This window comes from Papio anubis, unplaced genomic scaffold (assembly GCF_008728515.1).
Source record: "Papio anubis isolate 15944 unplaced genomic scaffold, Panubis1.0 scaffold146, whole genome shotgun sequence".
Taxonomy (NCBI): domain Eukaryota; kingdom Metazoa; phylum Chordata; class Mammalia; order Primates; family Cercopithecidae; genus Papio; species Papio anubis.
The window spans coordinates 95,043-121,924 of NW_022161425.1; the positions used below are offsets into that span (position 1 = coordinate 95,043).

The 26,882-nt window shown below is 38.4% G+C and overlaps 1 long non-coding RNA gene across 1 annotated transcript; it reads right to left on the reverse strand.

Annotated features, from left to right (window-relative positions):
• Nucleotides 1-3,354: 3,354 nt before the first annotated feature.
• On the reverse strand, nucleotides 3,355-25,637 carry LOC116272654. Its single transcript, XR_004181283.1, has 3 exons — nucleotides 24,342-25,637; nucleotides 7,391-7,452; nucleotides 3,355-4,097 (listed from the first exon to the last, which is right to left on the reverse strand). It is a non-coding gene; the product is annotated as an uncharacterized LOC116272654 (long non-coding RNA).
• Nucleotides 25,638-26,882: the final 1,245 nt, after the last annotated feature.

Here is a 26,882-nt window from a genome sequence, read left to right on the forward strand (position 1 = left end):
AGAGCTACCCACAATGCCAGACCACACACAGGAGACACTGAGTGCCCCATTTGGGTTGGGCTTTGAAGCTGGCTTTATATAGGATCTAACAATCATGCAGAGACTTTTGGGTTTTATTTACTTGTCAAATAATAAAGCAGTAAGAAAGACACTTTTGGGTTTTTTGCCTTTTTGTCTTTATAGTTTATCATTCATGCAAGCAGTAGGATTCTGAGGGTGGTTTTCCTCCTTTGGCCAAACCATTCCCAGCATCACAGCAGCAACCACAGCATTCGGATGAGAAAGCTATCTCTTTGATGGATTTCTTTTAGGAGCACACTTGCTGCTATCCCAGAAGCCCCTGACAAGTGTCTCCCCATGTCTCTAGGCTTCATTAATCAATCACTACAGAAGAGGGGATGGGATTAAGTTTTCCCCAGGAGTAAGGGGGAAAGTCACAGCACATACAGGAACAATTAGGAAAGGGTGAAGAAGAATGGATGGTTGGGCAACCAAACATGGCCCCAGACCACAAACCTTAACGTGAAAACAAGTCCTCTCCTGACCCTAGGCCTATTCCCACTCTTAATCTCTCCTCCTCCAGAGACATTCTCAGCTGTGACTATCTTCAGTGTACCATAGAGCTAAAACATTCTAGTGGAGTCATCATATTTTAGGTGTTTTGGAGCAGTGGTTCTCAAAGTTTAAAGGAAACAATCACCTGGAGATTTATTAAAATTTAGGTGCTGGCGTGCCACACCCAGAGGTTCCTATTCATTGTGTGTGTGTGTGTGTGTGTGTGTGTGTGTGTGTGTGTGTGAGAGAGAGAGAGAGAGAGAGAGACAGAGAGAGGGAGAGAGATTGCCTGCAGGTGGAGGGGTTGTCATTTTAACAAGCAATCCAGATGATCTGGATGCAGGTGGTCAATGGACCTTGCTGAGAAACATCCAATTTAGAACCTATAAAATGTTAAAATTATATGGCAAAAAGAATTTGGAGTTTAAATCACAGCAATCTTTCTATTCATGAAGAAAGAATATAATTAATTAATCACTCCAGGAAAAAGAAGAGCATACCTGTTTTAGATTTTCCACAGGTTGTTATATCGTTTCCACATTCCTCTAAGGTAATTAGGGTGAGTGGTATTCTAACTTTGCTGATTGGGATATTAATGCAGGTAAAGTGATTTGCCAAAGGTTATATAACTGCCTGTGCATAAACCCTGCTAGGTCTCCTGACTTTCATACAGAGGTCAAGTAACATGGCATTCCCTCTACCAGTACTAAAGTCAAAACTATTGGGAAAAGCATGAGGAAAATATAAACACATTTCCAAATCTAATTTTGGATCAAGTTTTCCTCATCTCTCCAAATCTCCGTCAGCAGGCAACTTTGGGAAAGACAGTGAGCTAAAAATATTTAGTCATATTCTACCTTTAAGTATTTGCCTTGATGATCCTTTATGGGGAAACTTTAATCTCACAGGTATGTTACTGGGGGAAAAAACACATAGTCCCCTAAAGAAAAACATTGTCGCATATTTTCCATAGCTGAAGACTTAGTTGGCATTAATCAGGATAGACAGAATCTGAGATTTTAACTTAGATCTAAGCTTAAGAAGAGAGAAATGGAAAAACAGGGTTCCTTTTAAGATCCCACAAATGTGGAATATTTTCAAGACAGGAAGGATGCACATGGCTTCTTTGATTTCAAAAACTTCGACTGGAACTTTCTAATATGTTGTCTGGTTGGGTTTCACAGACCATATCATGAGGTTCTTTACAGAAGATAAAGACTCTTTTTTTTTTTTCATTTTTTCCCTTGCCATTTAATTGTGAAAACAGAGTAGCAAAATATACAAATTAAACCTTATTTAGAAAAAGCATCACAATTTCATCATCCAAACACAACTATTTTAATGATTTATATATCCTGTCTTTCTATATATTTGTATAATGTCAAGTAACCTGTGTTCTTAGTTTGAAGAGTATCGTGGAGGAATTTCAGCAGAATTGTCAGAAGCTCAAACTCCTTCTTGTTCTTGGCAGAGTATCCTGTGAGGTATTTGGCTTCTGTATTCCCTTTCATGGCCTTTAAGTTGCTCTTGCTGTCACCTCATGGCCTCTGTTGCTGTTGGCTGTGTTTATTGCCAAAGGTTGGGATGGCTTTATGTGGTTTGAAGGTTTGTTACAGCTGAGTTCATTTGAAGATTTTCTTGTGTATCAAGATAGCAGAGTTTCAGCTTGAATCTGGGCCTGTCCAAGCATGTCTGGGGAATTTGTGAAGCCAGCCTGTTTTCCTGGAACCTGAAGAGCCTCTAGGAAAGAGCTTGAGCTTTGTCTCCTGCTTGGGCCACTAGGCATTTTGAATAAATTGTGAGATACCCTGACAGCAGTCTAATTGAAGGAGGGCTATAGAGTCCTCTGGGAGAGAACGCATCCTAAGGATGGAAGGTGGGAGTCATAAGGAGCCCCCCAGTTTCTTTCCAGAGGAGAATATGGATTCTGAGTGTAACTTTGTGACTGTGACTCATATCTGTTCCCAGCCAAATTCCATAGATGCGTGTGTGGGTCCTAGGCAAAGTGAGAGCCACAGGTAAAAACTGAAAAAACATTCAGTGAACACTATAAATATTAAGGCACACACACACAGAGTGCACTGTTTTTAACACCTCAGATTAAAAGTTACAAGGGAGAGAGAGGTAACCACAGCAGAGAGTTTGCCATAGACCACCGAGCTTTATTGCTGTGAAATTTTCAGAAATGCATAGAGTGTGGTAAAGTCCTTTGTGGTCAGTGAAGCAGCAGTGGGGGTTTGCTGAAGAACGGTATGAATGGAGGAACAGGACCTAGGAGAGTAAGTGATCCTTGGAGGATAAATGTGGTGTCTACAAGGCAGTGAGAGCATTAATAAAGTTAGATTTTTTCTTAATCACAAGTGAGACACTCCCTGGGGACTCTCAGAAATGCTGAAGGGGACATCTTAAGGACTGAGGACAAGCATTACGCAAATAAAGGAAATAAGTCCTGAAATCAGGCAGTCTTCATGTAACCCTGAATGTACCTACAGGTGTGTGAAACCTTTTGGCAAACTTGCATTTCACTTGCATTTGCCTAGTCCCTCAGAGCAGGCTCTGAACACACATATGGAGGATACTGCTCTAGTTAACTACACTATCTGGTCAAAAGTGTCTGGCCTGGATTTTTTAGAGTGTTCCTGGATTTATAACTCTTGACTTATTATTCTTCTTTCACTTTTATTCAGCACATATTTATTAAGTATGTCTCCTGTGTGTGGAAATACAGTAATGAGCAAAACAGACCTTGATCCAGTCCTTTGAGACCTCATAGACTGGTGCACAAGACAGACCAATTCATTGGTTCAACAATTTGTATTAACTACCTTCAATATGTACCTCACAAGAAACAGCAGCTGGACACGGTCTAGACTTGGGTGAACCTGGGGGATTTTGTTTACTTCTGCAGAGTGAGGCAGAGATAGCAGACAGCTGTGCCATGCACAGGCCTGCCCCTAAAATATGTATTCCTGGGTCAGAAACACCAATTAAAGTCTGACACACTGTTCTTCCCTTCCCACCTGGGTTCCATGTCCCAGCATGAACATCCTCTTCTAACGTGTGTGGAAACACCAGTGCAAACATCAATCTACTCAGTGCACGTCCCTTGCAAACAGCTGCCCCTAGGGCCCAGGATTGTGCAAACTGGCCTGGATCTGGAAGGAGGCCCAGGCAGGCCTGGGCAGTGGGCATTTCCTGTTTGAGAAAGAGACTCGGGTTCCTGGGAGACCAGAGAACAGATTAAAAGTGGGAAGACTGGCTGTGTGCATCACAACTTTTCACTCTGTGCAGAGGAACACACCCAGCTAGGGAGGGCCATTGCAGAGGTCTCTAAAGCACAGGGTCCCGCAGCCTGTTTTGGGGATCTAAGGACAGGAACACTGTGGGTTCCTGGGATGAACCTGGAGACCTGAGCTTGCACAGCTTCCTTGGTAAATTGAGGTGTTGTGGACCACAAGATTGCCAAGCTCCTTTATATCCAAACTTGATACTGTGAAATTCCATGATCCAGTTTGTCACTGTTGATGGCTCAATCTCATGCACTAGACAAAGGTAACATAAAAGAAAAGAATAGAGAGACATTCAAATGAGTATAAAGGTCTTTAATCTCAGCCTCTCTAGTTCAAAGAGATGAACAATGAGAGATGCTGGTTCATAGAGCTCTTACATCTTCCATAGGTGACTCAGCAGAGGATAACTACTAATCAGAGTACAACATCAAAACTGTAACCAATATAATCACTGGATTATGAAAAACTTGAAATAACTCCAGTTTCCAAAGGGCCACAAACTGTACATGTCAGTACTATGTGCAATTAACACATAATTTATTATGAAAATGTGGACATGCCAGGTAACTAAGAGGATTTTAGTTGACTTTTTATAATACACTAAATTTAAAATGCCATTTCTGTGGACTGAGTGACATCTTCCAGGTGCTAAAATTTGGTTTACCTCCTGATAGATCTGGTAGAAACAGGTAGGGGACCAGCCTCTACTGAACCTCATTGCAGTTGTAAAACACAGAAGGCCCGTTTACCCACACATAGAGAAACATTGTTGTCACAAGACACAGAAGGCAAACTCCAAATTAGGCATAATTATCTGTATTCTTATATTTGGGGCAATGAGAATGGCGGGCCAGATGGTTGAGTAGATGCCAAAAAACACCAGCCAGGTCAGCATACTCCCCCAGACAGCCAGATGACTGAACTGAAGAGGAAGACAGTCACTCAGACAGGGCTTCTCAGCTGGCCTGGCAGATTCATCCAAACTCCACCTGCTACAGAATCCCTGCTTCCAAGTTACCTCTCCTTATGGAAAGATTATTATGACTCATAGCTTACTGGGGAGTTCGATCTTCCTAACTCCCTTGTCTCAGAATTTTTAACAATGACTTCCAGTAATGAGTGTCCCCAAAGTACTCTGAAGATGAACATGCTTTTGCTGTCATGGCTGGCCTTCCTCTAAGATTTATCCCATGGTGACAGTAGGCCCCTCTCAGTTCATGGCAAGTGTTTGCTCCAACCTAAGGCCATATACAACATGGATTCATTAATCTGTTAAGAGAGTAGCTGAACGGACAAAATCAGTAAGTTGTTTTTATTGATCATTTTGGGACTTCAATTGTTCTGTACATTTTGTAAAAAGTTTTTTTTAAAATATGAAATGGATATTGCCTCTTAACAATGTTCCTTTAAGCATCTACCGAGTTGTTCATTTTTCCTCCTTTGTCCTCTTAAAAACATGAATCTTGACTTATTTCTTTCTTCCATAACTCACAACCTAATCCATGTGCAAGTTCTGTTAGATTTTAAAAAGGTAAAATAAATCCAGACTCTGACAACATCTCACTGCCTTCTCCTCTAACATCCCAGGCTAAGACATCATCACATCCAACCTGGATTAATCACCACTGTCTCTTAGGGCAGGGGGCCCCAACCCACAACACAGGCCATGAGCTGGTACCAGATCATGGCCTGTTAGGAACCATGCCCCACAGCAGGAGGTGAGCAACAGGTTGGCAAGCAAAGCTTCGTCTGTATTTACAGCCATTCCCTATCACTGGCATTCCCACCTGAAGCTCTGCCTCCTGTCAGATCAGCAGCAGCATTAGATTCTCACAGGAGCATGAATGCTATTGAGAACTGTGCACAAAAATGATCTAAGTTGAGTGCTCTTTCTGAAAATCTAATCCCTGATGATCTCTCACTGTCTCCCATCACCCCCAGATGGGACTGTTCAGTTGCAGGAAAGCAAGCTCAGGACTCCCACTGACTCTGCATTATGATGAATTGTATAATTATTTTCTTATATATTATGATGTAATATATAATATAAATAAACTGCAAAATAAATGTAATGTTTTTGGATCATCCTGAAACCAGCTCCTAGGGGACTCATGGAAGTCCCCTTGTCCATGGAGTAACTGTCTTCCATGAAACTGGTCCCTGGCGCCAAAAAGGTTGGGGACTGCTATCATAGGAGATTACTGATTCCACATAGACTTATCACCTCATACTCATGTTTTTTTTTTTTTTTTAGCAGAGTATTTAAACATTAGCCAGGTTATGACAGTTCATGACAGGCAAACATAACAATTTAGTTATAATCTTTAAATGCTGGAAATAACCAAAATGTCTAAAATAGGAGACTGCTGAGATAAGTGACGGAACATCTGTAAAACTTAATACTCTTTAATCATGAACAATAATTTTGTTGAATTACATTTTAAGGCATAGAACATGTGTCTAATTTTTTTAAATAACAAAGCCTTTTGTTGTATAATGCATCATCTTATTTAAAAATACACACACACACACACACACACACACACACACGGACATAGAACAACGTTTCAAAGGATTCCCAGCAAAGCATTAGTAGTGACTGTCTCTTTGGTGATAAAATTACAAAAATCAAATTTTTTTAGTCTTTCTTTATTTTCTATACATTTGGGTATGTATATGGTTTTTGTTTTTACGGTGAGGCTTTACATTTGAAATGAGATGACTATTGTGAACTTAGAGCTGTATTAGGTGCCAAACAAATAAATCACCTAAAGACTTTCCATTGCAAATTTGCTCCAATAAAAATCAATCCACAATTTTTACATATCAAATTTGAAATAAGATAGCCAGACATTGCTTATTGTTTCCCCTAGGCTTAAAAATAAATCATAGCATGAAAATGTCTATACTGAATAAAGAAACAATTCTAGACAAAACTTTAGTCCAAGCTGTAGTCTCAAAACCAGATTCTGACAATCAGCGACAAGAATATACTGTGAAAAGACAGAAGAGTATGAAAAAACCTTATTCTTAGTGAGTTATTTTCACTTTCCATGAGAAATCCCATGTCTCCACTCCAGAACTGCTTTCACCAAGGCAGCTAAGTTTGAAAATATAGCCATCTCAGTAGCTAACTCTCTAGGGGTTGTTTGTAGGGAACATACAGGCAGATTCACTTCCAGAAGAGCTCTCAATCTATGATGGACCTTCTCATTAATAGTAGAGAAAGACTTTCTCTTAGCTTGGATGGTTTGGGAGACATCACCTTTCTGAGTGTTGTTCTCCTTTGCAGGTAAATGTGAAATGGTCATTTGAAGAATGGGGTAATCAGCTAACCACCTGTCAAAAAATTCTGATTTTATGTAATCTTCAAAAACAATAATGTAAACATTTCATAACCATTCAGGCCTTTAAAGGATCTATCAAATACATTGTGAAGATTTAAAATAAGGAATAGTAACAAGGAGAGTTCTTATATAAAGGGTTCAGAGAAGTACAAGCCACACATGAGCTAAGAATGGCTCAATAAACAGAGGCAAACTTACTGTGTAAACAATATTTTCAACAAATAAATAGGCAGTGGCATGACCACTGGTCAACACAGTATCTGAAAAAGAAAGAAGTTACTATTAACTTCCAAGGTCCTGAGCATAGCCACCTATTTTATTCAGAATATTAAACATGGAACTTTAGGAACGTCTATAAACTCACAGGGGCATTTCAAAATCCCATTCTCTGTGATTCTAGTGCTTAATTCTCTTGCTAGTGCTAAACTTTTTCATCTTATAGTCTCTCTAAATGAAGCAAACAAAGTCACGCTTACAACAAACAAAACAACCAAATATTTGATCTACATTGGAATTTACATTTTTATGAAGATTAAAATTTCTCTTCATCCAGTTTTTTTATGAGAAAGGAATAAGAACATATTAAACTATTTTTATTAAATGCCAACATTGAACCTTTTTCCAAGTGTTCATTTATGATTTATCTTTCATTTATTGCTAAATTTGAATTATGGATCAATAAAAAGATAACTATATGAATAAAAATCAATTTATAATTGCTGAGTTCTGAAATAATTTGGGGGTATATTTACTACTCATGTTTTCATTTGCAACTATGTGAGCTTCTGGAATCTATCAGTTGGAGGAATGCAAGCAATACAATGAGAGATATTTAGAAAATACAGGAAGGATTTTGAAGCTTCAGTTTTCCTGTCTTGTTTTTTTCTTTTCAAGGATGGCTATAACAACGTATATGACAACCACTAAGGCAGAACTCTAGTAGAGTTGTCTAATAATGTCAACTAGATCTGCACAAAGATGTCTGATTTTTTTCCTCATGGGTCAGAGACTAATTTTAAGATAAGTCATAGTATTTTTGTATGACACAGCCAATCACCTTTTTTTTTAATTCTTTTTTTAAAAATTTATTTATTATTATTATACTTTAAGTTCTAGGGTACATGTGCATAACGTGCAGGTTTGTTACATATGTATACTTGTGCCATGTTGGTGTGCTGCACCCATCAACTCGTCAGCACCTATCAACTATTCTTTTTATTTTTTCAACTTTTATTTTAAATTTGGGGGTACAAGTGCAGGTTTGTTACAAAAATATATTGTGTAATGTTGAGGTCTGGAATACAAATAAATCCATCATCCAGGTAGTGAGCATAGCACACAATTCATAGTTTTTCAACCCTTTACTGCCTCCCTCCCTTCTCATGTTCCCCAGTGTCTATTGTTCACATCTTTATGTTTATGTGTACTCAATATTTAGTTCCCACTAATAAGTGAGAACATGTGGTATTTGGTTTTATTCTTTTTTATACTCAGTCCAGATTTGTGGCCCACAGACTGGGGTAGATAAAGATTTTTGTGTTCAAATTTCCAACTAGTAGTTGCTATGCACGCATATTTGGGCCTGCTGATTTTCCCATTTGCTTGCTGAGTAATCCCGCTCTTATGAAAGAATCAAGATCTGTTTATTTTCCTAAAATAGTGTAATGATGGAGTCATAAGTGGAATTAAGTAATCATGGATCTCTGAATCCAGCTCCAGGGCACACACTTTCTCCTGATTCTAGACAGGTAAGTTTATGGATAAGGGAAGATTAATCAGAAAAGCAACATCATGGGCTACCTCAAACAGAGGGCCTGCTGCTGGGTAATGTAAGTGTTACACCAAGAGAACAGGGAGAGACATTATCACTGACTTAAAAAGGAACAATCTCAAATCTTAAGGGAGAGGTGGTAAATAGAGTCTGGGGCTTAGGCAGGACTTTATTTAAAGGGAAGGAATGGAGCAAGTTAAAAAATGAATGGACTTTTATTACAGGGAAGGAAGGGAGCAAGTTAAAAAAGGAAGCTAAGCTAACCCCAAGAAGGCAGCAAATCAATATATTAGCAAATAGCTATTCAAAATTGTAGGGGTTTACTTTTTAGTAACTGGCCTTAAGATTATTTTTACTAACGAGTGCAACACTTTTTTTGTTTGTTTTCTCTCTCTTTTTTTTTTGTCCCTTTTATAATGGAAAATTTTAAACGTACACAAAATGGAAAGAATATTACACAAACCCCCAGGTTTCCATAACCCAACAGTAACAATTGTAAGCATTTGGTCACTCATGTTTCTTTAGTGCCCCCACACCTCCTCCCTATCCTCCCAGCTTCCCATTGAATTATGTATCATTTTATTCGTAAATAATTCCGTATGTTTAGTTACAGTTCAATGAATTTCCACAAAGTTAGCATGCTCATGTAAACCCCACCTGGATTGGGAAATAGAAATTACAAACACTCAGAGCCCCCTCTGTAGTATTCTCTTAGTCCTTTCCTCACTCCTTCCCAAAGGAGTAGCCACTATCACCTATTGTGAACTTTGCATATATGGATTCATAGAATATGTGCATTTTCTGGTTTGGCTTCATTTGTCTAGCATTGTTGGTAAGATTTATCCATCTTGTTGTATATAGCCATAGTTTATTTATTTTCTTTCTTTTTTTGCAATTTATTTATTATTATTATACTCTGTTGTAGGGTACATGCATAACATGCAGGTTTATACATATGTATACTTGTGCCATGTTGGTCTGCTGCACCCATCAACTCATTATTTACATCAGGTATAACTCCCAATGCAATCCTCCCTCCCTCCCCCATGATAGGCCCCGTGTGCGGATGTTCTCTCCTGAGTCCAAGTGATCTCATTGTTCAGTTCCCACCCCTATGAGTGAGAACATGCAGTTTGGTTTTCGTTCTTGTGATAGTTTGCTGTTGTTTCCAGCTGCATCCATGTCCCTGCTACAAAGGACGCAAACTCATCCTTTTTTTATGGCTGCATAGTATTCCATGGTGTATATGTGCCACATTTTCTTAATCCAATCTGTCACTGATGGACATTTCATTGATTCCAAGTCTTTTTAGAATAGTGCTTTGCAATAAACATAATGCGGTGCATGTCTTTATAGCAGCATAATTTATAATCCTTTGGTATATCCCCAGTATCGGGATGGCCAATATATGGCACATCTTAGTTCTGTGATCCTGATGTGAATCGCCATAATTGTTTCTCCCATAATGGTTGAACTTAGTTTACAATCCCACCAACAGTAAAGGTTCTATTTCTCCACATCCCTCCAGCACCTGTTCCTTGACTTTTAATGATCGCCATTCTAACTGGTGTGGATGACCCCATTGTGGTTTTGATTTGCATTTCTCTGATGGCCAGTGATGATGAGCATTTTTTTTCATATGTCTGTTGGCTGTGGCGAATCTTCTTTGAGAAATGCCCGTCTATCCTTTTGTCTTAATTTTTATGGCGGTTTGTTTTTTTTCTTGTAAATTTGTTTGAGTTCTTTGTAGGTTCTGGATATTAGCCCTTTGTCAGATGAGTAGATTGCAAAAATTTCTCCCATTCTGTAGGTTGCTTGTTCACTCTTGGATGGTAGTTTTGCTGTGCAGAAGCTCTTTAGTTTAATTAGATCCCATTTGTCAATTTTAGCTTTTTGCTGCTGGTGTTTTAGACATGAAGTTTTGCCCATGCCTATGTCCTGAATGGTACTAATGAAGTTTTCCTCTAGATTTTTATGGTATTAGTCTAACATTTAAGTCTCTAATCCATCTTGAATTAATTTCTCATATATGAGTAAGGAAAGCTATCCAGTTTCAGCTTTACTCTTATGGCTAGCCAATTTTCCTAGCAATTCATTTATTAAATAGGAATCCTTTTCCCATTTCTTGTTTTTCTGAGGTTTGTCAAAGATCAGATGGCTGTGATGTGTGGTATTATTTCTGAGGACCTGTTCTGTTCCATTGGTCTATATCTCTGTTTTGCAACAGTACGCTGTTTTGGTTACTGTAGCCGCAGTAGGTAGTTTGAAGTCAGGTACGTGATGCTCCAGCTTTGTTCTTTGACTTAGGATTGTCTTGTAGATGCGGGTTTCTTTTTGGTTCCATATGAACTTTAAAGCAGTTTTTCCAATTCTGTGAAGAAACTCATTGTAGCTTGATGGGGATGGCATTGAATTGTAAATTACCTTGGGCAGTATGGCCATTTTCACGATATTGATTCTCTTTTCCCATCCATGAGCACATGGTATGTTCTTCCATTTGTTTGTGTCCTCTCTTTTATTTCACTGAGCAGTGGTTTGTAGTTCTCCTTGAAGAGGTCCTTTACATCCCTTGTAAGTTGATTCCTAGGTATTTTATTCTCTTGAAGCAATTGTGAATGGTTCATTCATGATTTGGCTCTGTGTCTGTTATTGGTGTATAAGAATGTTGCATTTTGCACACATTAATTTTGTATCCTGAGACTTTGCTGAAGTTGCTTATCAGCTGAGATTTTGTAGCTGAGACAATGGGTTTAAATATACAATCATGTCATCTGCAAACAGGGACAATTTGACTTCTTCTTTTCCTAAACTGAATACCCCTGATTTCTTTCTCTTTGCCTGATTGCCCTGAAGGCCAGAACTTCCAACACTACGTTGAATCAGAGTGGTGAGAGAGGTCATCCCTGTCTTGTGCCAGTTTTCAAAGGGAATTTTTCCAGTTTTTTTACCATTCAGTATGATATTGGCTGTGGTTTGTCATAAATAGCTCTTATTATTTTGAGGTATGTTCCATCAATAATTTATTGAGCTTTTAGCATGAAGGGCTGTTGAATTTTGTCAAAAGCCTTTTCTGCATCTATTGAGATAATCATGTGGTTCTTGTCTTTGTTCTGTTTATATGCTGGATTATGTTTATTGATTTATAATGTTGAACCAGCTCATCCCAGGGATGCATTCACTTGATCATGGTGATAAGCTTTTGATGTGTTGTTGAATCGGGTTTGCCAGTATTTTATTGAGGATTTTTGCATCGATGTTCATCAGGACATTATCTAGTACCTTTCTTTTGTTGTGTTCTGCCAGGCTTTGCAATAGGATGATGTTGGCCTCATAAAATGAGTTAGGAGGATTCCCTTTTCTATTGATTGGAATAGTTTCAGAAGGAATGGTACCAACTCCTTATACCTCTGGTAGACCCAGCTGTGAATCCATCTGGTCCTGACTCTTTGGTTGGTAGGCTATTAATTATTGCCTCAATTTCTGAGCCTACTATTGGTCTATTATTCAGGGACTCAAATTCTTCCTGGTTTAGTCTTGAAGAGTGTAAGTGTCCAGAAATTATCCATTTCTTCTAGGTTTTCCAGTTTATTTGCATGTGAGAGGTGTTTATATAGTATTCTCTCATGGTAGTTTGTATTTGGTGGGGGTCTGTGGTGATATCCCTTTATCATTTTAATTAAGGGCCGACTTCTTCTTTCTTCTTATTAGTCTTGCTAGTGGTCTGTCAATTTGTTGATCTTTTTCAAAACCAACTGATTCATTGATTTTTGGAGGGTTTTAGGTTCTATCTCCTTCAGTTCTGCTCTCTGATCTTTAGTTATTTTTTGCCTTCTTGCTAGCTGGAATGTGTTTGCTCTTGCTTCTCTCTAGTTCTTTTAATCATGTATGTTCGAGTGTCAATTTTTATCTTTCCTGCTTTCTCTTGTGGGCATTTAGTATATAAATTTCCTCACACTGCTTTTAAATGTGTCCCAGATTCTGGTATGTTGTATCTTTTGTTCCTTACTGGTTTCAAAGAACATCTTTATTTCTGCCTTCATTTCTGTTATGTACCCAGTGAAATAACTATAGAGCAGGTTGCTTGTCTAGTTTCCATGTAGTTGAGCGGTTTTGATTGAGTTTCTAGTCCTGAGTTCTATTTGATTGCACTGTGGTCTGAGAGACAGTTTGTTATAATTTCTCAATTCTTGTACATTTACTGAGAGGAGTGTTTTACTTCCAATTATATGGTCAATTTGGAGTAAGTACGATGGTGCTGAGAAGAATGTATATTCTGGGTTGATTGGGGTGGAGAGTTCTATAGATGTTCATTAGGTCTTCGCTTGCTGCAGGATGAGTTCACCCTGGATATCCTTTGTTAACTTTCTGTCTTGTTGATCTGTCTAATGTTGACAGTGGAGTGCTGGGAAGTCTCCCATTATTGTAAGGGAGTCTAAGTCTCTTTGTAAGTCTCTAAGACTGCTTTTATGAATCTGGGTGCTCTGTATTGGGTGCATATATATTTAGGATAGTTAGCTCTTCCTGTTGAATTGATCCCTTTACCATTATGTAATGGCCTTCTTTGTCTCTTTGATCTTTGATGGTTTAAAGTCTGTTTTATCAGAGACTAGACTGGTAAACCCCTGCTTCTTTTTGTTCTCCATTTGCTTGGTAAATCTTCCTCCATCCCTTTATTTTGAGTCTATGTATGTCTCTCATGCAGGAGAGATGGGTCTCCCAATACAGCAGACTGATGTGGGTCTTGACTCTTTATCCAGTTTGCCAGTCTGTGCCTCATTGGAGCATTTAATCCATATTTAAGGTTAAGATTGTTGGTGTGTGTGAACTTGATCCTGCCATTATGATATTAACCGGTTATTTGCTCGCTAGTTGATGCAGTTTCTTCCTACTGGACATGGTCTTCTTTTTACATTTTGCATGTTTTTGCAATGACTGGTACCAGTTGTTCCTTCCATGTTGAGTGCTTCCTTCGGTCTCTGTAAGGCAGGCCTAGTGGTGACAAAATCTCTAAGCATTTGCTTATCTGAAAAGGATTTTATTTTCCCTTCACTTATGAACTTAGTCATTGGATATGAAATCTAAATTCTTTCTCTTTAAGAATGTTTCGAATATTGGCCCCCACCTCTTCTGGCTTGAGAGTTTCTGCCGAGATCTGCTGTGAGTCTGATGGGCTTCCTTTGTGGGTAACCCGACCTTTCTCTCTGGTTCTTAAAGATTTTTCTCTATTTCAACTTTGCGAATTCACAATTGCGTGTCTCGAGTTCTCGAGGAGTATCTTTGTAGAAGTTTCTCTCTGTATTTCCTGATTTTAAATGTTGTTCGCCCTACTCAGGGTTGTGGAAGTTCTCCTGATGATATCCTGTTATGTCTTCCAACTTGGTTCCATTTTTCCTCTCTCACTTGTGCACCCTAATCAGACGTAGATTTTGTCTTTACATAATCCCATACTTCTTGCAGGTTTCGTGGTTCATTTCTTTTCTTTTCTTTTGTTTTCTCGGCTTCATTTCATTCATTTGATCCTCAATCGCTGATACTCTTTTCTTCCAGTTGATCGTCATTACTGGCTTTCTCGCATTTGTCGTTTATTTTTTCGCGGTCATGGTTTTTATCTCTTTCATTTCCTCGCTTATGACCTTCTCTTGCATTAATTACTCTAGCCACAATTCTTCCAATTTTTTCAAGATTTTAGTTTCTTTGGCGCTGGATAATGTACCTCCTTTAGCTCTGAGAAATTTGATGGGACTGGTGCCTCTTCTCCTCATCTCGGCCAAAGTCATTCTCCTGTCCAGCTTTGATCCGCTGCTGGCGACATGAGCCATGCCCCTTGCTGGGGAGATGTGCTCTTATTTTTGAATTTCCAGCTTTCTTCTGCCCTGCTTTTCCCATCTTGTGGTTTTATCTGCCTCTGGTCTTTGATGATGGTGATGTACTGATGGGTTTTAGGTAGGTGTCCTTCCCATATTTGATAGTTTTCCTTCTAACAGTCAGGACCTCAGCTGTAGGTCTGGCTGGAGATTGCTTGAGGTCCACTCCAGATCCTGTTTGCTCTGGGTATCAGCAGCAGAGGCTGCAGAAGAGGAATATTTCTGAACAGCGAGCAGTACCTGTCTGATTTTGCTTTGAAAGCTCTCTCAGGGGTGTACTCCACCCTGTGAGGTGTGGGGTGTCAGACTGCCCCTAGTGGGGATGTCTCCCAGTTAGGCTACCAGGGTCAGGGACCCACTTGAGCAGGCAGTCTGTCCGTTCCTCAGATCTCAGCCTCCGTGTTGGGAGATCCACTCGCCTCTCAAAGCTGTCAGACAGAGTTTTGCGTCATAGAGGTTTCTGCTGCTTTGTTGTTGCTGTTGTTGTTGTTGTGTAGCTGTGCCCCGTCCCCAGAGGTGGAGTCTACAGAGACAGGCAGGTTTCCTGATGCTGGCCCACCCAGTTGGAGCTTCCCAGCAGCTTGCCACCTACTTAAGCCTCAGCAATGGCGGAAGCCCCCTGTGATTCTCGCCAAGGCTCTTGGTAGATCACAGACTGCTGTGTTAGTACGAGGGAGGGCTCCAAGGGGTGGGACTTCTCCCGCCAGGTGTGTGTGGATATGATCTCCCTGGTGTGTCATTTGCTTAAAGCGCAATATTGGGGTGGAGTTCCGATTTTCCAGGGTAAGTTAGCGGGTCTCAGTTCCCCTGGCTAGGAAAGGGATTCTTTCCCTGCGCTTCCCAGGTGAGGCGACATGTCAGCCCTGCTTAAGCTCTCTCGGATCGGGCTGCAGCAGCTGACCAGCACGATCCTCCGGCACTCCCCAGTGAGATGAACCCAGTACCTCAGTTGAAAATGCAGAAATCACCGTTCTTCTGTGTCGCTGGCACTGGGAGTTGGAGACTGGAGCTGTTCCTATTCGGCCATCTTATCTCAGGTATCCCCAGTTTATTTATTTTCATTGCGCTATAGTATTTCATTGTAAGAATACACTACAATCACTACAATTTATGCGTTCATTCTACCATTGATGTACAATTGGGTTGTTTCCAGCTCTTGGCTATTACAAATAATGCTTCTATGAACATTCTTATACATGTCATTTGGTACACTTGTATGCATTTCTGTTGGCTATATAACAAGAATGGAATTATTGGGTCTTAGGAAATGTATATATTAACTTTATTAAATGCTGCCTAAGAATTTTTCAAGGTGGTTGTGCTATTTTACCTTCACCAGTTCTAGTTGCTCCATATCTTTGCTGTCACTTGGCATTGTCTGTATTTTTCATTTTGACCAATCTGGTCTGTGTGTCATGGTATCCCATTGTCACTTTAAGTTGCATGTGCTTGATGAACACATTTTCTGATGCTTAATTGGCTCTTTGAATATATTCTGTAACTGATTCGTAGGAGATTATTATTTATTTATTTATTTATTTTATTATACTTTAAGTTCTAGGGTACATGTGCACAACGTGCAGGTTTGTTACATATGTATACATGTGCCATGTTGGTGTGTTGCACCAATTAACTCATCATTTGCATTAGGTATATCTCCTAATTCTATCTCTCCCCCCACCCCCTATCCCACTACAGGCCTCGGTGTGTGATGTTCCCCAATCTGTGTCCAAGTGTTCTCATTGTTCAATTCCCACCTATGAGTGAGAATATGTGGTGTTTGGTTTTCAGTCCTTGCAATAGTTTGCTCGGAATGATGGTTTCCACCTTCATCCATGTCCCTACAAAGGACATGAACTCATCCTTTTTTATGGCTGCATACTATTCCATGGTGTATACCACATTTTCTTAATCCAGTCTATCATTGATGGACATTTGGGTTGGTTCCAAGTCTTTGCTATTGTGAATAGTGCTGCAATAAACATACATGTGCACGTATCTTTATAGCAGCATGATTTATAATCCTTGTGTATATATCCAGTAATAGATGGCTGAGTCAAATGGTATTTCTAGTTTAAATCCTTGAGGAATCAACACACTGTTCTCCACAATGATTGAACTACTTACAGTCCCACCAACAGTGTAAAAGTGTTCCTATTAATCCACATCCCTCTCCAGCACCTGTTGTTTCCTCGGACTTTTAATGATTGCCATTCTAACTGGTGTGAGAGATGGTATCCCATTGTAGGTTTTGATTTTACTTCTCTCTGATGGCCAGTGATGATGAGCATTTTCATGTGTCTGTGTCGCAAGTTCTCTTTTGAGAAGTGTCTGTTCATATCTCACCTACTTTTTGATGTGTTGTTTTGATTTTTCTTGTAAATTTAAGTTCTTTATAGATTCTGGATATTAGTCTTTTGTCAGATGAGAGATTGCAAAAATTTCTCCTGTTCTATAGGTTGCCTATTCACTCTGATAGCCGTTGTGCAGAAGCTCTTTAGTTTAATTAGATCCTTCCATTTGTCAATTTTGGCCATGCCATTATTGCTTTTGGTGTTTTAGACATGAAGTCCTGCCCATGCCTATGTCCTGAATGGTATTACCTAGGTTTTCTTCTTAGGGTTTTTATGGTTTTAGATCTAACATTTAAGTCTTTAATCCATCTTGAATGAATTTTTGTGTAAGGTGTAAGGAAGGGATCAAGTTTCAGCTTTCTACATATGGCTAGCCAGTTTTCCCAGCACCATTTATTAAATAGGGAATCCTTTCCCCGTTTCTTGTTTTTGTCAGGTTTGTCAAAGATCAGATGGTTGTATATATGTTGTATTATTTCTGAGGGCTCTGTTCTGTTCCATTGGTCTATATCTCTGTCATGGTACCAGTACCATGCTGTTTTGGTTACTGTAGCCTTGTAGTGTAGTTTGAAGTCAGGTAGCGTGATGCCTCCAGCTTTTTTCTTTTGACTTAGGATTGTCTTGGCAATGTGGGCTCTTTTTTGGTTCCACATGAACTTTAAAGTAGTTTTTTTCCAATTCCGTGAAGAAAGTCATGGGTAGCTTAATGGGGATGGCATTGAATCTATAAATTACCTTGGGCATTATGGCCATTTTCACAATATTGATTATTCCTATTCATGAGCATGGGGTGTTTTTCCATTTGTTTGTGTCCTCTTTTATTTCATTGAGCAGTGGTTTGTAGCTGTCCTTGAAGAGGTCCTTCACATCCCTTGTAAGTTGCATTCCTAGGTATTCTCTTTGAAGCAATTGTAAATGGGAGTTCACTCAGGATTTGGCTCTCTGTTTTTCTGTTATTGGTGCATAGGAATGCTTGTGATTTTTGCACATTGATTTTGTATCCTGAGACTTTGTTGAAGTTGCTTATCAGCTTAAGGAGATTTTAGGCTGAGACAATGGGGTTTTCTAAATATACAATCATGTCGTCTGCAAACAGGGACATTTGACTTCTTCTTTTCCTAACTGAATACCCTTGATTTCTTTCTCTTGCCTGATTGCCCTAGCCAGAACTTCCAACACTATGTTGAATACGAGTCGTGAGAGAGGGCATCCCTGTCTTGTGCCAGTTTTCAAAGGGAATTTTTCCAGTTTTTGCCCATTCAGTATGATATTGGCTGTGGGTTTGTCATAAATAGCTCTTATTATTTTGTGATACATTCTATCAATACCGAATTTATTGAGAGTTTTTAGCGTGAAGGGCTGTTGAATTTTGTCAAAGGCCTTTTCTGCATCTATTGAGATAATCATGTGGTTTTTGTCTTTGGTTCTGTTTATATGCTGGATTACGTTTATTGATTTGCATATGTTCAACCAGCCTTGTATCCCAGAGATGAAGCCCACTTGATCATGGTGGATAAGCTTTTTGATGTGCTGCTGGATTCAGTTTGCCAGGATTTTATTGAGGATTTTTGCATCAATGTTATCAGGGATATCGGCTTAAATTTCCCTTTTTTTGTTGTGTCTCTGCTAGGCTTTGGTATCGGGATGATGCTGGCCTCATAAAATGAGTTAGGGAGGATTCCCTCTTTTTCCATTGATTGGAATAGTTTCAGAAGGAATGGTACCAGCTTCTCTTTGTACCTCTGGTAGAATTCAGCTGTGAATCCATCTGGTCCTGGACTTTTTTGGTTTATGTCCAATCAAAAATTTATATCCAGAATATATAAAGATTTGTAGGATATTTTTATACATTCTGGATATAAATTTTTGATTGGACATAAACATTGCAGATATCTTCTCCCACTTCAACTTGTTTTTCTTTCTTTTAATGGTGACTTTGTTAATACCAAGTTCTTAATTTTAATGTGGTCCAATTTATCACTTTTTCTGTGTAGTTAATGCTTATTTAGTCTTGCTTAAGAAATTTTGTCTACCTCATTGTCATAAAGGTATTCGTCTATGTTATAGCTTTTTTTAAAAAAAAATTTTAATCTTTCAGATTGAGCTTTATAACCTACTTACAATTGACCTTTATGATGTAAGATGGGGTCAAATTCTTTTATTCCCCCATATTGATATCCAAATTATCTACTACCATTTATTGAGAAGATTATTATTTCCTCACTGCACTGCAGTTTCACCTTTGTCATAAATCAGGTAATGGTATAAGTATGAGTTTGTTTTTGGTTTCTCTATTTGTATGTCCTTCTCCTAATACTATCTTATTTTAATTGTAGTAAAGATGGAAACATCTGATGGTATACATTCTTGAGCTCTGTTCTTCTTCAGAATTTTCTTGGTTCTTCTTGTCCTTTTAAATTTTCAAAAAAATTTTAAGCCAGCTTGTCAGTTTTCAAATTACTTGATAGGATTTTGAGTAGGATTGCATTCAACCATAATTTAATGAGTAGAAATGACTTATTTACAATAAAAAATCTTTCTATTCATAAACATTGTGCATCTTTTTTTATGTATACAATATTTATATCTGTTTTTAAAATTGTACTTTAAGTTCTAGGATACATGCGCAGAATGTACAGGTTTGTTACATAGGTATACATGTGCTGTGGTGGTTTGCTCCACCTATCAACCTGTAATCTAGGTTTTAAGCACCACATGCATGAGGTATTTGTCCTAATGCTCTCCCTCTTCTTCCCCTCCAACCCCTGACAGGCCTCTGTGTATGATGTTCCCCTCCCTGTGTCCATGTGTTCTCATTGTTCAACTCTCATTTATGAGTGAGAACATGCACTGTTTAGTTTTCTGTTCCTGTGTTAGTTTGCTGAGAATGATGGCTTACAGTGTTGGGGTCCGCGTGTTTCCTAAACAAAGGAATGAACACACAAGACAACACAAGACAAGACAAACATGGTGGCTGCCTCGAATGGCGTGCTCTGCTTTATTTTATACAGTCGTTTGTGGAATGTTGCCAACTCACAAGACACATTGTTGTTTTTCTGACCTTTCCCTGACTTTCTGGATTTTCAAGATGTTTATACATAAACAAGCCCCCAGGGTCTGCTGTTAGCAGCTGGCTCCTTTGTCCTCCCTGTTTGCAGGGAAGGAACGCCCTGCTTCGTTTGCAAGAGCAGGAGTTATTGGGAACATCTCGTTTGCGAGCACATAGTCCTCTACATTCCAGTTTCATCCATGTCCCTGCAAAGAACATGAACTCATTCTTTTTTATGGCTGCATAACATTCCATGGTGTACTCTAATTTGTACATGTACAAATTAGAACTCAGGATTAAGAAATTCACTCAAAACCACACAATTACATGGAAATTGAGCAACCTGCCCCTGAATGACTATGGAGTAAATAACAAAATTAAGGCAGAAATAACAAAGTTCTTTGAAACCAGTGAGAACAAAGAGACAATGTACCAGAATCTCTGAGACACAGCTGAAGTAGTGTTAAGAGGGAAATTTATAATGCTAAATGCCCACAACTGAAAGCTGGAAAGACCTAAAATCGACCCCCTAATATCACAATTTAAAAAACTAGAGAAGAATAAACAAATTCAAAAGCCACCAGAAGACAAGAAATAACAAAGTTCAGGGTAGAAACAAAAGAGATAGAGACATGAAAAACACTTCAAAATATCAATGAATCCAGGAGATTAACAAAATAAATGGACCACTAGCTAGACTAATAGAGAAAAAAGAGAAGAATCAAGTAGACATAATAACAAATGATAAAGGGGACTTGGTATGGTGGCTCATGCCTGTAATCCCAGCACTTTGGGAGGCCAAAGTGGGTGGATCACAAGGTCAGGAGTTCGAGACCAGCCTGGCCAATATGGTGAATCCCATCTGTACTAAAAATACAAAAATTAACTGGGTGTGGTGGTGCGTGCCTGTAGTCCCAGCTACTGGGGAGGCTGAGGCAGAAGAATTGCTTGAACCCCAGAGGTGGAGGTTTCAGTGAGCTGAGATTGCACCACTGCATTCCAGCTTGGGTGACAGAGTGAGACTCCATCTCAAAAAAAAAAAAAAGATAAAGGGGGTATCCCTGTTGATCCCACAGAAATACAAACTACCCTCAGAGAATACTATAAACACCTCTCTGCAAATAAACTTGAAAATCTAGAAGATATGGATACATTCCTGGCACATACACCCTCCCACCACAAAATCAGGAAGAAGTCGAATCCCTAAATAGACCCATAACAAGTTCTGAAATTGAGGCAGTAATTAATAGCCTACCAACCAAAAAAAACCCAGGACCAGATGGATTCATAGCTGAATTACACTGGAGATATAAAGAGAAGCTGGTACCATTCCTTCTGAAACTATTCCTAACAATGGAAAAAGAGGGACTCCTCCCTAACTCATTTTATGAGGCTGGCATCATCCTGATACCAAAACCTGGCAGAGACACAACAAAAAAAGAAAATTTAAGGCCAATATCCCTTATGAATATTGATGTGAAAATCCTCAATAGAAGACTGGCAAAATGAATCCAGCAGCACATACAAAAGCTTATCCACTAAGTGCAACACTTTTTTTAAAGAGTCATGCTTCAATAAACACTTCCATTTAGTCAGGAGACTATCTCTTTAAATCTAACATAGATTATAGCCTTGAAATGAATAAGATTCTTCTTTTATGTACTCAACAGATGTTTACTTACAGCCTATTTTATGCTGGGTAGTATTATGGGAACTGGAGAGAGAAGGTCTGTCTTTATGGAGTTTACAGTATAGTGACAGAGGTAGAACATAAATGCATAAACAGTTCCACATTAAAGTGATGGATGTACTAAGTGCTATGAAGAAATATATTAGCCAAGTGTGGTGGTGCTCACCTGTGGTCCCAGCAACTTGTGAGGCTGAGACAGGAGGACTGCTTGAGCCCCAGAGTTTGAGGCTTCAGTGATCCATGATTGTGCTACTGCACCCCACCCTTGGTGACAGAGTGAGTCACTTTCTAAATAAAAAGTATAATAATACAAAGAAAATAAGGTAGGGTAATCACATTCAGGGGTCAGGGGCTGCTACTTTAGATAGGGAGCTCTGGAACAATCTTTTTGAGGAGATGACACTTGAGCAGGTCAGCTATGATGGAGTGAGTTAAGCAAATGTCTAGAGGGCAGAGAGAAGAAACACTGTGCAAAGTCTGAATGCAGACAGCACTTGATGAGCTCAAAGACCACTACAAAGACCAGTCAGGCTACAGGCACTGGGAGGAGGAAAGGAGAATGCACACAATCCGAGGAGCAGATAAACACAGACCGTAATAAACAGCTTGGATTTCTTTGTTAATTGTGATAGGTAACCACTGGAGGATTCAGAGCTGGGAATGAAATGGTGTAAAATATGTTCTTACAGGAATAGTCCAGCCTTATGGGAGAACGGATTACGGATTGCCATAAATAGAATAATAATAAATGCAAAAGCAAGTTAGAAATGATTATATCTGTCCAGGGGTTGATACTGGTGGTGTTAGAACTGTGAGGTCCAGTATGACAGCCACCAGCTGCATTTAGTTGTTTACATTTAAATTAATTAAAATACCATAAAATTTATCCCTACCGGGGGCTTGGGAGGAAAGGGAGAATGAGGAGTTATTGCTTAATGAGTACAGAGTTTCAGTTTGGGGTGAAAATTTTTTTGGAAATACATAGTTTTGATGATTGCACAACATTCTGAATGTAATTAATGCATCTGAATTTTATGTTTAAAATGGCAAAGCTTATTACATATGCTTTACCACAATAAAACATTATAAAATTAATCACAGAACCAAAACTCTAAAACCATTCTTAAAAATTGTATAAATTTAAGGAGTCCAAGTGCAATTTTGTTATGTGGGTATATTGGGTAGGAGTGAAGTCTGGGCTTTTAGTGTGTTTATCACTGGAACAATGTACACTGAATCCACTAAGTAATTTCTCATCATCCTTTCCCCTCCCACCCTCTCACCCTTCTGAGTCTACAGTGTCTTATCATTTTACACTCTTTGTTCATGTGTACACATTATATATTTCCCATTTTTAAGTAAGAACATGCAGTATTTGATTTTATGTTTCTGAATTGCAAAACTATAAAACTCTTAGAATAAAAAATAGCAATAAATCTTCATGGCCTTGGATTTGGCAATAGTTTCTTAGATATGGCACCAAAAGCACAGTGATAAAAGAAAATGTACTGGGCTTCATCAAAATGAGAAACATTTGTGTTTCAAAGGACATAACGAAGAAAATAAAAGGACAGCCAGAAAAGTGGAGAAAATTTTTGCAACATATATATTTGATTAGAAATCTGTATCCAAAATGCACAAAAAACTTTTACAACTCAACAGTAAACAGAAAAAATACATAAAAATAGGCAAAATATTTAAATAGGCATTTTTTGTGAAGAAGATATGAGTGTCCAATAAGTGCATGAAGAAAAGCGTAACATCACAAGCCATCAAGAAAATACAAAATCAAAACCACAAGGAGATACCACTTAACACCCACTAGTGTACCCACAATAAAAAATGACAAACAGCTGGATGCGGTGGCTCACGCCTGTAATCCCAGCACTTTGGGAGGCTGAGGCGGGCAGATCACGAGGTCAGGAGATTGAGACCATCCTGGGTAACATGGTGAAACCCCGTCTCTACTAAAAAATACAAAAAAATTAACCGGACGTGGTGGTGGGTGCCTGTAGTCTCAGCTACTTGGGAGGTTGATGCTGGAGGATGGCGTGAACCCGAGAGGCGGAGCTTGCACTGAACTGAGATCACGCCACTGGACTCCAGCCTGGTGAGGCCGTAGAGAAATTAGATCTTTCATACATTGCCGGTGGGAAAGTAAAATAGCACACACTTTGAAAAACTGTGAGGTGATTTCTGAAAAGGTTATGCATAGGTACTTTATGACCCAGCAATTCCATTCCTACGTACATACCCAAGATAAATGAAAACTTATGAATGAAACGTACGAAAGCTTGTTTCTAAATATTATAGCAGTATTATCATAATTCTGAATAATACACACTAAATCGAAGGGATATTAAAAGTAATATTGTAGAAATAAAGTTAAAAATATAAAATTTTTACCAGAGACTGATTTACCTGATTCAAATTACTTCTTACAGTCTTCAATTTCATATTTTGTATATTCAGAGAGCCAGTTCAAGTTGCTTCACTTGTAACTTTTTCTTACGTTGCTCTTCGATTCTTCCTAATTCTTGCCTAATTTTTTCATTTAATATATTGGCATTTCTTCTCTTCTTCTTGGTTTAAAGTCAATCTGCCATTAAATATACTTATATTAAAATTCATTTTGTTAGAAAATAGAATTCACTTTGAGATCTACTTCTTCCTATATTGGTTTATTATTCCAAAAAATTTCCTATATTCTTGAATATTTTTTTTCTTTTCTAGTTCTGAGGTATTTACTTTATTACTAGACTCTCTTCCAAATGACACACATACCTGAAAAATAATGAGAAAAGAACATCTTCTAGTTAAAAACGTTCTGTTACTAGTAACTTCAACAACTGTTATGGAAAAGAATACAGGAAGCTATCCAGTAAATTTATAAGCTGAAAAGTATTTTTTAAAAATATTAAACTGTCAAAATTACTCCTCAATGTGGACAGATCATTTAGAGTTAACCAATTAAAATGACATTACTTTTGTAAACAGGTTTACAGAATTATTAGATATAAATATTCATCTTTATAAAATAAGGCAAGTATCCCTAAAAATAATTATAATATTAAAATCTGAGACTAGGCTAAATAATCTAACATCTATTATCCCATATATCTTTTGTTTCTTTTTTTAGTAATAATTTAAATGTATCTTGCTGATTATTATATATTTTATCAACAAATTTTAAATCTCTTTTAGAATAAGACAGAACATAATATTTAATTAAACAACAAAAATAATATGTATTTTTAACATGAACTCTGAATTAATTTTATTTATGTAGGAGAGAGAGATATTGAATATGCTAATCATAAATTACTCTATATTTTTCTTTATACTCCATGCATATTAAGATTACAAGTGTATAATTAAAAGAAAATGATTATTGGGGGTAGAGGAATGGCCATTTCACACTCTCTTTGTTGAACTATGAATGAATATAAATTTTCGTGAGAACAATTAAGAAGTAATGAGCAAAGAACTTCTTAAAAACTTCCTATAACTTAACCAAATATTTTTACATTGAAGAATTTATTCCAAGTCAATAATTAGAATGGTAGAAAAAGACTTACATGCAGTTATGCCTTGCAACACTTATTATAACACACAAAAAAATAAAAATAAGAAAATTTAACTTGTTAAGTAAATAATGGGGTTTCCAAATAATGGCCTTCTATATAGCCATTAAAATTGTGATTTAAATAAATATGCATTTAAGGCCGGGCGCGGTGGCTCAAGCCTGTAATCCCAGCACTTTGGGAGGCCGAGATGGGCGGATCACGAGGTCAGGAGATCGAGACCATCCTGGCGAACACAGTGAAACCCCGTCTCTACTAAGAAATAAAAAAAATAGCTGGGCGAGATGGCGGGCGCCTGTAGTCCCAGCTACTCGGGAGGCTGAGGCCGGAGAATGGCGTGAACCCGGGAGGCGGAGCTTGCAGTGAGCTGAGATCCGGCCACTGCACTCCAGCCTGGGCTACAGAGCGAGACTCCGTCTCAAAAAAAAAAAAAAATAAAATAAATATGCATTTAATTATCAGGAGAAGTATTCACAGTTAAAAACTTGTATTATTTAAAAGAATTTGACACTCTATAAGACAGATATATTTTTCTCCAGTTAAACCTCAGAAGGTAAGTCAGCTAGTACAAAAAGTATCCTATATACTAGTATGTTATACCTCACCCTACAGAGCTCTTGTTTCCATTTAATTTTTTGATTCTCTGTGATTTTCTTTCTTTTGCTTCTGATCGTTCCTTTTGTAGTACACAAAGCTTCTTTTTCATTTGTTTCATTTTTGCTGTAAGTTGTTCACAGGGACTTTTTTTTTTTTTTTTTGACAGAGTCTCGCTCTGTCGCCCAGGCTGGAGTGCAGTGGTGCGATTTCCTCTAACTGCAAGCTCCGCCTTCTGGGTTCACGCCATTCTCCTGCCTCAGCCTCCCGAGTAGCCGGGACTACAGGCACACACCACCACGACTGACTAATTTTGTTTTTACATTTTTAGTAGAGACGGGGTTTCACTGTGTTAGCCAAGATGGTCTTGATCTCCTGACCTCATGATCCTCCCGCCTCAGCCTCCCAAAGTGATGGGATTACAGGTGTGAGCCAAGGCGCCTGGCCCACAGGGATATTTTTTAAGTTCCCTTGCTTTTTCACAAGAAAGAACTGCATCCAAGATTTTTGATAGGCTAGTTGAATCTGTCTCAAGGAGGAGATAGAAATAAAATATATTAGTACTTTTGGGACATAAAGAACCGCATATTTCAACAATCACTAATTCATACACTGAACAAATATATATTGATTGCCTACCATGTGGAAAGCATTATACTAAGCTCTGCAGATTAAACAGAAAAAAAAGAAAAAAGAAAAAAAACTCTGCCCTTCCTTAACTTAAAATGTGCTGAAAGACAAAGCCCCAGAAAAGTGACAATTATAAATTCAGATAGATACTATA